Genomic DNA, 12,451 nt, shown 5'->3' with positions numbered 1-12,451 from the left:
ATAAATCTTGCTTTTTCTGAACAAAAAAAGCCAAGATAACTTTCTAACCTGACTTATTATTATACGAAGTAATACAGTACGCATATACAGTAAATATTCGAATGTTTTTTGTTGAATAAAGCTACTAGATTGTTTTGTTTAAGACCTAAAAAGAGCCAAGTTAGAAGGTGAAACATTTTTTATAAATTTACGTTCAAAAAAACTTTATCACAAAAAAAAGAGTTTTATCTTTGTACATAAATTAGTATATATATTATTTTTGAATTTTCGTTAAGCATGTTCAAGACATATAACTTTAGTTGCTTTTCTAATTTTTTAACAAAAATCTTACTTTGTTTTCTTTTCCAGTAAGGTCGATATAGTTTTTAATTTTTTCTTGTGATTACTAAACAATTTTTATAAACCTTTTATATTGCTCAGGCTTTATTTAAAAAAAGTTTTCTGATTTAATATTATTTACTTTTTTTAGAGCATAAATGTTTTAAACTTTACATTTGAAACGATAGCGTGGTTTCTAAATTTTGTTTAGATTTATCTGTCTAGATTATCAGATTATGCGTCAGTTTGACTTTAATGATATAATAAATTTATTACCCGCATTTATTTAATTTACTGCATTTTCAGGTGCTATTTTTAGATATATGGAATTATATTTTTATAGTATTCGCGACATTTTGTGGCTTTTGTTGTTAATATTTCAAATAAATACTTGTCTGTGGCAATTTATTTCTTTTTAAAGTTTATTAATAGAAAATTTATATATATGACTTATTAAAAATTTGACACACTTTGATAAGGAGTAATGAAAATATAGAAGGGACTACGATACAATTTTTGTAAATCACATGTTGTTCGGAGTTTATAAATCGATTTAAATTTATTAATCATAAAAGTGCTTTAAAATTTACTAGTTACTATAACAAATACTCTCTGCTATTTTTTCATTATCATCCATAAACTATATCAACAACTTCTATAAATTTTTAATATTAACTTTTAAATAAATCGCACTATTTTTTTTTCATATAAACATTATTAAAATAAATAGTTTAAAAATAGTTTTATACAAAATATTCAAGTAATAATCTTTTAGCAATAACAGCCAAGATTAGCTTTTTATTTAAATAGTAAAAAAATCATTAAGTTTTATGTTGTGTATAACATTGAACCTTTTATCAACGAGTACTGTTTTTAAATTCTGTCAAATTTGTTACTTATACTTTTCGTAAATATTCAAATCTAGATAAAGTTTCTAGTTTAAATTACAACGTGGAGACTTATGAAATTAACTAACTTAAATTTTGCAAATGTTAAAAGATAGACTATTTTAAAGTAATGTTGTGTAGATGAGGTATACAAACGTTAAGTATTTTAAGGTATTAATTTAAAACAATAAAGAAGTTTAAATAAAGATATGCTTCGGAGCAAGTGTTTTAAGCAGGGTTGTTATGGTGTACTAAAAGTTTAGTCCAGCTGAAAATTGTTTAGTTTAGTAGACGAGTTTTTAAGTACATTTTTAAAACAAAATTCTGTTATTTTTTTTTAGTTTTCTTTTCTTTCAGTTCGTTCAATTAATTGTTTTACTACTAAAAGTTTAATAATTTAGATGATAAAAAAAATTATGTGTAGTATCTCGTAAAAAATTTTATAAGTGTGTGGTTTACGACTCGAAAACCGAAAGGTTCCTTTGTACACAAGGTCCTTTGACAAAACTTTTTGAGCGCTTTTTTATCGTTCAATAAACAATAATAAGCTTTTTTTCACTATACCGCTGAACAACACAAAGCAATAATTAACAGAAAATTTAGAATCATCATTATTAGTTTTTTAAATGAAACATACTGACTTAATCATAGTTTTAGCTTAGTTTGTTATGCTTTGTTATAAGTAAAAATATTTTAGCATCCTGAAACAAAAATTGTTTTATACTGGTTTAAAGCACACACAAAATGTATGTACATATATCAATGTCTTGGTATTATCATTATAGTTAAACTAATGTTTGTGCATTAAACACTTAAAGTTGAATGATTTTGTGTTATCACAACGCCTAAAACAAATGCCAATTTTTTCAAACTTAAATGCATAAAAATATTCTTTAAAGTTTTATGACATTTTACCTGTTTAAAATGCATGGAAAGAAATTTTGTAAATTATTCTTTTCTATTAGGAATTAAATATAGCTTCAAGTTTTTATAATAACTGCATTAGCTAATACTTTAATTAACAACTAACAAGTTAGATTATACAACTAACTCCATTATATAGAAAAGTACAATACCACAAAAATTACATAGCTCGAAAAAAAAGAGTTATATTTTCACTTATACTATTTTTATCTAACTTATGAGCTCGAAATTTAATTATTGCTTTAATAAACTACAACAATATTTCTAATTACTTACTTAAAAGTTGTGACTTGTACGTTGAAACTCCCGTAAGTCAAATTGAATTACATTTAATCAAATTTTAAATTATTACCCAAGAGCCTAATAGGACGAAACATTGTGTTGTATTTAAAATAGGTTTAATAAAATGTTGATAACTTTTCTTTTTATATTTATATATAATAACAATTTTTACAGTAAGTTTAAGAACTTAAAGTACATGTCGTAAGTTTTTATCGAAATATTTTGTCGTAATTTTTTTAAGTAGAGTTTTAAAAAATTACGACAAAATAATTTAAATGTAACTATTTTTCTCAATTAAACCATGGTAAACTGAAAAGTTTTATTTCAAATAATTTTAATTAATATGATCTGTATATAAAAATTGTAAATAAAGTTATTTAAGACTTCAAAATCAAGCATAATTATTCTTACGTTTTAGAAATCTTATTATCAGTTTTAAAACTGTAGCAGTTCTATATTAATAATTTTTTTTTTTAAATCAAATAAAATCAAATTAGGTAATTAATTTAAGTAACATAATTTGTCGACAAACATAGTTTTACTATGAGATGTTTATATTGTAATCTTACTTTACTTAATCTATTTTATTGCTTTTAAATCTATTATAAAAAACGATATTTTAGAAGTTAGTTAAAAAGAATAGTTGGTTTGAACTTATAAATTACAGTAAGTTTAGACTAATTAGTTTTACTTACTTGTTTAATAAACTTTCTTTTTAGTTGAAACTCTACTTAACAAGTGATAAGAGTGATATTTGATTTATCTAAATTTACATTTTTAATGCAGATAAATATGATTGTTAATTTTTTTAAATATCTGTTTTTAAATGATTATAAAGAGCTGATATTCATTTATTTTACAAAGTATTTAAAAAACTTATTTGAGTAATTTTTGTAGTTTTTAAAAAATAGTTGAGTTGTTTTAAGGCATTTTTTTGTGTTTTTAGTTGCACAAATTTTATTTTTATTTTTTCAAAAGTAATTATTTTTCTCGTATTTAAATCTTTCTCTGTAGAGATTTTTCTTTTAACATCTTAATCGTGTAAATATTTATCTAAAACCGTTTAAAACAAAGCACATATGCAATTTCAAACAAGCTTTAATTAATGTGCATTGATTGATCCGTTTAAAGTAGCTGATCGTGCGGTGAGACTTGATTGAGATGTATATTTATTTCCATATTGTTAAGTTCCACTATCGAACCACGGCCGTCGTTTTATGAATTTTGATATTTTTTGGTGTTCTAAGGCATCTCGTATATAAATGATGTTGTTTCAAACAAGTAGTTATTCGCAACTCGTTGTTGCTACTTAAAGTTAAATTTGAGTAATATTAATTATTGCTTTTACAGTGAACGAAACTAAATAAAGAAAGGGAGCAACAAGATATTTAGTAAAATTGCCCATCGTTATGGAATAAAATTGAGCCACCTAACATTTTTATAAAAAAACTTTTAACTTGTAAAATATCTTACGTCTTGTAATATATGAAAATATTTCTTAATCTAAATACAAACATGTTTCCAAATCTAAAAAAAACATAATTTGTCTGTATACCTATGATATAAAGATTCTGAAAACTTAGTTAAATTTTTATTGAAAAGTAGTTTTATATAAATGTTGAAATTAAAAACATTAATCAAAGTAAATAGAGAGAAAATTTAGACAAGACAAACACCTAATAAAATTTAATAAAGATAAGAATTGTGTGAAAGTTGATAAAATATTCAGCATGATAATTGTAATCCATTTTCTAACAAAAAATATTATTCAGTTACGTTCGGTAACATAAAAGAGTAGCTAATACTTAATTTACATTGTTACGATAATAACATTAATTTTAGTGTAACAACTTATACAGTTTTATCCGAGCTGTTACAACTTAAACCAGTGCTTCTGAAATGGGGTTCTGCGGAACCCTAGGGTTCCGCGACGCCTCTCAGGGGTTCCGCGAAGCTTTTCAAAATTTAAAAAATAAATTTGAAAGAAAAAAAAAACGTAAATCATAAAACTTCAAAAAAAAATTAAACACATAAAATGGAAAACATATATAATTATAGCATTCATAGATCTGCTTAGTGTGTATCTAGCGGTAGGACTTTTAATGGGTATTCATTATTAATAGGTGTCCTGGTTACGCAAATTTTTGCAAATTTTTTGAATTTCTATTTTTAGTGACGTCATGAAAATACTTATTAGCACTAAAATATTATTATCACTAAAGCAAACAATGTAGGAGCAATCAAAACACAATATATATGTTTACACAATAAAACTAACTAATGTTCATTTCGTTATTGTTTGTAGCTCTTATTTTGTTTTTATTATGCAAGGAAAGATTTTTATGACGTGATAAATCATGTTTGTTTTTATTTATTTATTATAGAATCATAAAATACCTATTGCCTCTGGGGCACTTTGAGTTTGACTCGACTTAATACTACTACAATTGGTAAAATTTCTAACAGTGATATAGTTACGCTAAAAAATTCGTTTTTCACTGAAATTCTTTTATTTTTTGCAGGAAATATTATACTAAACATTTTATGTAAAATTAAATTAGGGGTTCCGCGGAAAATTTGAACTTAAGAAAAGGGTTCCGCAACTAAAAAAAGGTTCAGAAGCACTGACTTAAACGATTCCTTATGCAAGTTAACTTACTGAATGAGTTGATGAGTTAAACAAAAAACAAGTTTGTAAAAATGTAGAAGCAAGACTATAGTACTGACATATACTTTTTAAAACTTGCTTTTTATAATAATTAAAAAAATGGTAACTATAGTTTTGATCTAAAAAAAAAATGTTTTTCAAAATTAAAATTCCATATTAGTTAAAGACAAATTAAGTTTAAATAATTATTCTTTAAAGTCAAGTTTTGAAAATTTGTTGTTTTAGTAAATATTTTTCATTATTATAGTTTTAGAGTATTGTGTTACATACTTATTAAAAAAACATTTGAGGTTTATATTAAAAAAATTTCGTCAAATTTCAAAAAAAATAATTGTTTGTGAATCTAAGTTTATGTTTATAAAATAAATTTTTACAATCAAAACAAGTTTTAGATTTTGGTAGATAATAACAAAACAAGTTTATTATTCTTTTCTGAGTTATTCTATATCTTTATACAACTTCTATGAAAAATTAATTACAACTTAAAGTTTGTAAATAAATGTTTTAGGTTTAGAGACTGAATTTAACACTGTTAGTATTATAAAATAAAACGTTAATGTACCATTAAATTAAAAAACAAACTTTATGATAACGAAAAACTAAGTTATCAAAGTAAATAATAGAGGTCTTCAAACATTATTAACTTAAATGAATGAAAGTATTGTTCAATCAGTTTAAAATTTAATTTATAAAAATTTTTTGATATGGAAATTTGTGATTATGAACTCAAGTTAATCTTAAGGAAAAAAAAACTCTTTTATTAATTTAAAAACCTTCTGCACCCTTTCATATACCGAAAAAAATAACTGGTACAAAATTAGGTAGCTGAAAAAAATTTAAGTGGCAGTATGTTTCTACTTTATGTTTTTACTGTTTTTTTCGTATTTGATAAAGGTTTTTACGCTTTATTAAATTACAGTTTCATAAAAACATATGAATTCAAAAGTTGTAAAAGCGGACTTAATACCCAACAGTATTGAATAATTTTTTTATTCAAACAACAAAAGCTTTCATAGTCAGAAAAACCACTATATTTAAATTAAATGTATCTTGTTACAAGTATTTCTTTGTTTGTAGCTTATAGTTCTTCAGTTACAGTCCTAAATGTAACTTTCTATTATAATATTGTGTAATACACTGTTAAACCGAAGTTTTATGCGAATTAAAGAAAAAAAAAATGTAAACGTAAAAAAAAACATTTGATGGTTACATAAAAGTACTTAACTAATTCTATTGAATTATATAAAATGAGATACTTTATCTGTAGAAAACAATTTAAATTACAGTATCACTATTCTAAACAATGAAAATACAATTCATTCAACTAGAATTTAGTCAGAATTATTGTATCTATATTTACACTTCATCAATAATTTATCTAAATCTAACAAAAAAAGTTATGTTAAGTAAAATTACTAGAGCCTATACTCAAGAATTAAAAAAAAACTAAGTTTGTCACATGCTCAATATGCTGATAAACATTCAAGTTTTTAACTGAGATTAAAAACTTAAATATTTAATCTTTAATATAAAAAGTAGTTTGAAATTATATTTCACTTATTACAAAAGCATCAAAAATATTTCAAATATTTTTAATAAATCCTAAATTAATTGTTTAAACTCTTTATTCTAAAGCAATATGTTCCGATTTGAAAAAAAAAAATCATTAAATATTTTTGTCATTTCAAAAAGTAGTGGTATATACTTTTACTTATTTAGTATATTACTAAATTTCATACCGTAACAATATATCTTCTCTAAAAAATCCTGTTTTCCTTGTACAACATTATAATTAGATTTTACAAAAAAAAGAAGATAATGTCACATTATTGATAATTGTCATCAAACGTTCAAAAGAATTGTTAAAAATAGACTTTGTTTGAGAATTATTATATAGAGGTGCTATAAGTTTAAACTTTATAAGTTTTTCTAAAAAAATAATACAATAGCAATTCTGAACCAGTAATTTTGTTTCTATAATTTAATCAAAGTTTATTACTTTACCCGTTACCTAATACATAATTATTTAATGGTTTTTTTTTTTTTTATTTGTCATAGAAAGTAACTAAAAAAGAGAATTTCTCTTAAAATACCTAATTTTTTGAACATTAAACATGAAATAGGTTTCGAAAGTAAATTAAAAATTATTATACTACTTATAGCGTACAAAATTTTGGTTAACTTTATTTGTTTTTGACAAAAAAGTTTAGTAAAGATTTTTTAAACGCAAAAATATAAAAAAAGATAATTTTTATCGAACAAAACTATCTTTAGACTAATATATAAGCTATTTCACCTACATCTAATAGCTTTAACATTTTAAAAATAAAGAGAATAAACAAAGCTTTTAAAATTTTTTAACTGTAAAGTTTTATAAAAAATAAGTTTGAGTGAATTTAATTGACTTAATGAAACTTTTGTTATAATATTATGTAGTTTCGTTTTGTTTCTGTTAAATTCGGTCCTTTTTAAGAAGGTTATATATTAGATTTATATTTATTTCTTATACAGTTTAATTATATAAAGAATCTTGGTATTATTAAAAAGTATTGATTGATAAAAATATGTAATGAGATTGTTAAAATTTCAAAAACATATGTAATAACGAAGTTTTATAAAGTCTAAAGTTTTCACATTATTTAAAAAAGTGGTAATCAATAACGCTTCTAATTCAAACTGAAACAAAATTGTACAACTAACACAGAAACTTACATAAAGCCGTAATGTATTGAAAAGTTTAATAACATAGTTAATTTATACGAAAAGTTGAAAAACCACAAAACTATACTTTTTATAAAATCAAAATCATAACATTTGTTGTATAATTTATAGTTTTTTTAAAGTTATAAATAAATATATTAGGTTGGATAGATTACTAAATTTAATTTAAATGTCAAAAGTTATACAAGTTTGTGATTAATTTTCTGAAACTTACTTATTAAACCAGTTATACGTTGAAATTGTATTAGCTTGTGTTAAGTTTGAGAAAATAATTTTAAAAAATAGTTTGATAAAATAATGTTGTCGTTTATGGAAAATTCTAACCATGTTTTGTTCATGACTAAATCAAGAAAGCTTATTACTTGACTCGTTAGTTATCGTAACTATTTATATGATTTTCAACATTGTTAGAAGAGTTTTTAAAGGTACACAAAAAAGATATATTTTTGATTAGCTTAATTTTATAGAAGTTTAGAAAAAGAATTGTACTGTTAAAAGTTTTTAGTTATAAAAAGTTTAGACGTGATTTGAAAACTTTAAGTAGTTTTATAGTTAAAATAAAACTATAGTTGGATATAATTATAAAAAAGGTGATTATTTATTGAAATTAACTGCTTTTTTACATGAAAATGTTTATTAATAAAATGTGATCGTTTTTAGTTCACTCTTAGTTATCATATTTGTATAACAATGAAAAGTATTAAAAAAACAATTTAAATTTGTATAGAAATAAAAGTGTTTAGTTTTTGATAGTTTGAATCGGCTTAAAAAAGTTTTCGTTGTACTTTAAAATATTTAGCTTACTTTCTTAGTTTTTTTTTGAATTCCTTACCTTACATATTAAAAAATATCATTTTTATATTTTCAAAAACATACAACACATGCTTTTAAAAAATTAACTCTGTAGAGCTTTTAATTTTTAGTAGCACCGATAAATTGTAAGTCAATTACGTATATGCATACAAAAGCATAGAATATCTACGTTTCATCGTTATTGTAAAAGAATATTCCTTTTAATCTTGAAAATAAAATGCACAAAAAGTATTCGTTTTAAAACTACTTTGTAATTACGAAGTGTGAAAGATTGTCGATCTATTTAAATTTAAATGCACTAAATTATCTTTTTAAGTTGCTTCGACGTGATAATTGATAATTTTTCTAAATTCAAGTCCAAAATATTTCAAAACTTTAAATTTCTCCTTGAACTCGATTTACTTTTAAAGAATTAAAACGGTTACATGAGCCCGTATTATATTCAACGGTTTATAAAAACTTTCCTTTGCAAAGCTGCAATACCGAAATAACTACGTAATCATAAAAAGTTTTATATTTTTTAGTTAACTTTTCTATACTTAATATAAATTTTAATATCTTTATTCGTTGTTTTCCATAACCGCAATATACAAAAACTAAATTTGTTTGTAAAAACTTACATTCAGTTTCATTGAATGAAAACCTGTTTTCATATACAAACTGCTAAAACAATTTATGTTGTTATTTTAGTTACATATCCGAATGCACTTAACAACTATGAGTTTTAAATGAAAAAGTAGCAATTATAATAAATTAAACTCTAAAACTATTAAGTTATATTTGATTCAAATGGAATTAATATCTTCTTTTTATTATAAAAACCATTGTAGAAAACCTACTGCTTAAAAAAATAATTTAACACCTTCTTCGATAGAAATACTTAAACAATGTTTTAGAAGCTTGTCAAATAAAAACTCAGTTTTATTTTGCACTCAATCAGAGTTTTTACATAATTGCTAACTTAGTAGTCCTCTATTTATAGAACTAGTTTTTCTCGTTTTACCGTATAATAAATTAAGGTATTTTTAAATGAGAAAATTTATGTTAATAATAATTTTCTACTTAAAATAATTTAACATTTAATTTAGCTTCTTAAAAACTAATTTAAAAGACGCTTTATAACAGTATTTTCATGTTTTAAACCTCTAATTAAAATTCAATAAGTCTGGTTGTGTGCGTTTGTTTTTCATAACAACAGAATAAACATGTGCAACTTTGTATGCAAAAAATTAAATAACAGCACTTTAATGTGTTTATTAAAATAACAATCATGTATTGTTCTAAATTAAATACTAAAATTTTAAAATTAAAGGCTTTAAAGCTTTATATAAGTTACTTGACTTTATATAAAACGTATAGTTGAAAAAAATTTGCAACACGTATTTTTAAAATTTAAATTCAGACAAAGAAACAATTGGTTTTAGTCTTTACTAAAATTCATTCTCCATAAATTTTATAATTACTATATACAAATACAGCTGTTCAAAATATTTATTGATGTCTAGAAATGCACGTAGTTATCAAAACTTTAAAAAAAATTTTAACAGTAATATGAAAGCCAATAAAAAAGTTTAATACCTTTAGACCTTTTTATATTTTATTACTTTGAATTTTATGAACTTAAATTTTTCTTTTAAAACTTTTTGCAATAAAAAACTAAAGTCAATACATAGTAATTGTTACTTATAGTTATTTTTATCGTGATTTGTTTAATTAATCAGTAAAATGTTATCATTTAGTTTAAAATTACAGAAACTTTATATTTTAGTTTTCTAAACACACGTATATGTTTAAAAATGTTTAGTCATACTTGATCTTAACAACAACTTTTATTAAAGATTAGTATAAAGCTAAAATGATTTATGATGATTTCATATAAGCCTTGTAAGTCTTATATGACGTTCTTATCTTTTTGAAAATCATAGTCCGAATTCATAGCATTTTAAAAATTTGTCATATGATTTATTTTAGTTGAAATATCTTACGATTATAATTAGGAACTTTAAAACCTATTTGCTGTTTTCATATTAAAATAACTTAAAAAAAGAAATAATATGTACATTAGCTGAACATTTGCTTTTTATATGAATATCAATGAACAATAGTTTGTTACTAAAAACAATAAAAACAAATTACTGATAATATTATATTTTTAAAGTTATTTCAGATGGTTTAACGTTAGCCTTTTAAGTATTGAGCAATGAATTTTTTTATAATGTCATAAATTTAGTTTGTAAAACTACTTTTACGTCTACTTGCTTAATTTTTTTTTGAATTTAAAAACTCTATACACTTCTTTTTTTCTTTTTTAAGTTTTCAAAGTTTCATTTTTTTTAGTATTTCAATTAAAATTTTAAACTTCGCTAATTTTTGCAATCTTTGTTGTTCAAATCTTTTTAAACACAAATTGCATGTTAGTTAGCCCTAGTAGTTGTTTTAAATAAAATTTTAATTGTATTTCATTACTAAGAAGTATAAAAACATTTTCAAATTTTAATCATATTAATAAGTTTAAATAAAAAGTTCAAAATTTCGTACTTTTATCTGTATTTATTTCCGTAGTGTATAACTTAAAAACTGTTGTATTAAGAGCTAATGGTTAGAAATTTGATCACTTATTTTATAAAATTTTCAGTTTAAGACTTAGCTTTTATTCCAAAACATACTTAACTACTGTATGTAAGTAACAGGTTTTTAAACTGTTTAAATTATTTTGAGTGAAGTTTGTAAAAAAACTATCATAGAATTGTTTGAATAATTTAGTTCTTAAATTAATAAATTTGTCATTTTATTATTATTATTTTTAAAGCTAAAACTATTTAAAAGTTATATGGTTCAAACTAAATCTATAATCGCATGTATGGTGCAGATAAGATTTTACGGAATATCTAATTTTTTCTAATTTTAGATGCTATATGCTTTAAAATTGTGCAACGCAGTTTTTATTTAGAATTGTGCAATATACTTTAATACTGTTTAGACCGTAAAAATCTTTATACTTAAATTTCAACAAATTATTGAAATGAATAATTCATAACTGTGTGTACGTAGTACGGGACCACTTTTCTAAACTTAAATAAGGCCAAAGTGGTAAAATTGTCTTTTTGGAACTATATATAGTTCTCTAAAAAAAAATCCGCAGACATAAATAAAAATAATACTTTTTTGAATGACAAAAAAAAAAACGCTCAAAATAATTTGGTCCGAGGACGTAGTATACGAAAAACCATTCGGTTATGGAGTAGTAAACACTAATTTGATAGTGTAACGACTTGTTTATAAAAGTTGTACATAAAATGTATACTTTTACTTTAATAAGAATGTTCAAATTAAGCTCTCTGTGATTCAGAAAAAAATAGTAAAGTGCTAAAAACTACTACTCGTCAAATGACGAAATCAATTGTTTTTAAAACGTAATCTCAATTAAAGTATATAGTACTCAGCTCTGCCAGATTTTTTTTTTCAAGAGTTTCAGATAATATACAACGTAAATTATAAAATCAACAACTATAAAGTGTTAAACTTTAGTTTATCGTTAATTTAAACTGCGTTGGATTGATATTAAAATTGAAAGCTAGAGTTTACTGAATTAAGTTCTTAAGTTTTACCATTACTCATACGCAGTAAATAAAATTTAAAAAACTTAAACTGTTCAAAAATCATTGCTAATTAACACACACAACTGAGACTTACCTTGTACCATAAATCTTGCTTTTTCTGAACAAAAAAAAGCCAAGTTGATTTTATAACCTGACTTAATGTTATACCAAGTAATACAATACTCATAAACACAATAATACAATAATAAAGTAAATATTCTAATGTTTTTTGTTGAATT

This window comes from Thalia democratica, chromosome 9 (genome assembly GCF_965202585.1).
Source record: "Thalia democratica chromosome 9, ktThaDemo2.hap1.1, whole genome shotgun sequence".
Taxonomy (NCBI): domain Eukaryota; kingdom Metazoa; phylum Chordata; class Thaliacea; order Salpida; family Salpidae; genus Thalia; species Thalia democratica.
The sequence above is the reverse complement of the archived record's forward strand: the minus strand, read 5'-3'. Positions refer to the sequence as shown.